This window comes from Oxyura jamaicensis, chromosome 2, assembly GCF_011077185.1.
Source record: "Oxyura jamaicensis isolate SHBP4307 breed ruddy duck chromosome 2, BPBGC_Ojam_1.0, whole genome shotgun sequence".
NCBI classification, from domain to species: Eukaryota; Metazoa; Chordata; class Aves; order Anseriformes; family Anatidae; genus Oxyura; species Oxyura jamaicensis.
The window spans coordinates 138,812,038-138,813,661 of NC_048894.1; the positions used below are offsets into that span (position 1 = coordinate 138,812,038).

Sequence of the window (1,624 nt, forward strand, 5' to 3'; positions counted from 1 at the left end):
TTTTTTTTTTTTTTAAGCTCTTGTCAGGTTCTACAGTCAAATAAACAGTACCCGACAGTCTCTGGAGTCGAAGATCGAAGGTCACCAAGACCTGGAGTTATTAGTAGGGAAACCGCACATTGTCCCATTGCCCTAGGGAGATTTTCAGTCACTGAAACTGATGCCCTTCAGATGCCATGTCAAGGTCTGAAGCCTGACTGATTGGTGTCTAAAAATTAAGAGCAGATGCTGCTAGACACTATTTGCTATCTATCATCTCTTCAATAATCTTGCCCAGAAATGGAAGTTTTAGCAATCAAACAATAGTTGGCAAGAAAATTAATGTCAGGAGAGGATTTATTGAGTAAGGACCCAATAAACACATGCTTGAAAGCTTTTGGCAGTCTGCCTTTCCTTAACAAAAAATTACCAATAGTAGGTATTTCCCCCTAATTTTCACCATGGGAAACATACTTTTCATCTGTGGAGTGCTTATGAAATTTTCCTTAGAGTACTTAGGACCTCCAATTGAAATATAGCAAAAGTGAGTTAATTGAATAATCTGGTATCTTTATGCCTTTTTGGTAGTTTTATAGTGACAAAAGCATACCTCAAATCCAAATGTAATGACAGCTTTGTGCAGCAAGAAATAGTCCAGACTAAACTTGTTGGAGATACTCTTAGTTCATCACATAGAATAACATCAACAATAATTTCATGAGTTTTTAGGACTGTTTGTTACTTGCAATGGTAGAAATCCAGTCAGGACTGGATTTTCATTGAAAGAACACTACCCAAATGCTGTGATCTATGCTCTACAAGCCTGCCATTCATTGTAAGACTGATGAAATATGTAATCATAGAATGGCTTGGGTTGGAAAGGACCTTAAAAATCATATAATTCCAACCCCTCTGCCATGGACAGGGACAACTCCTGCTAGATCAGATAATGACGAGAAAGAGATTTTTCTTCAAATTCATCATCTAAACTGTGACATCTATGTGGGAGAACCAGATGTAGTATTTTCTATACCATGTTTTGAGGACATTTATTTGAACCTAATATAACCTACTAAATATAGCCCTAGATCATCATTTCAGAGAAGAAAATTCAAAGTTTTAAAGTCTGCTTTCAAGTACCTTAAGTCCTACAGGTTTGCTAAGACATCCTTTTTAGTCTGTAGTCCTAATTTATCTTGCTATTTAGGTGAGAATCAAACATAACATTGGATATAGAGCAAAACAAGATGTGTTTGAGCTATGCTTCTTCCCACATCAACATATAAAGCACTCACAGTCTCCCTCCTACTGAGTTTTAAAGGGGTGAGAAGGGTGGGGGGAAACAGCTAAAAATTAGCTGAAAAAAAGAGCACCTGTGAGTTAATTATTTGAAAGACTTTATCTCTGTGTCAAGTTCTACATTTTCTTTGTTTCAACATCAGCAACTCTTCCTATTTCTTTTCTTCTGTTACTCTACTTTAGGTATCCAAGCTTTGTCTCTCTCACTTAAGTGAAATTGTATTTCTGAGCATGCCAATAAAGCATGTCTTCCCCAGGTAAAGAATTTTTTGTCAGAATATCTATATTGGAGTTCAAAGACAAAGACCCAATTACTTTCCCTTCTATTCTGAATTCTGAAATGGTG

At 36.5% G+C, this 1,624-nt stretch overlaps 1 long non-coding RNA gene across 1 annotated transcript in view; it reads right to left on the minus strand.

The window, feature by feature from the left end:
- Nucleotides 1-646, minus strand: part of LOC118161072 — a 1,006-nt gene extending 360 nt beyond the window's left edge. Inside the window, exons 1-2 of the long non-coding RNA XR_004747835.1 lie at nucleotides 590-646; nucleotides 52-132 (exon numbers count right to left, since the gene is read on the minus strand). This is a non-coding gene — a long non-coding RNA (uncharacterized LOC118161072). The remainder of the gene's footprint in view (nucleotides 1-51; nucleotides 133-589) is intronic.
- Nucleotides 647-1,624: the final 978 nt, after the last annotated feature.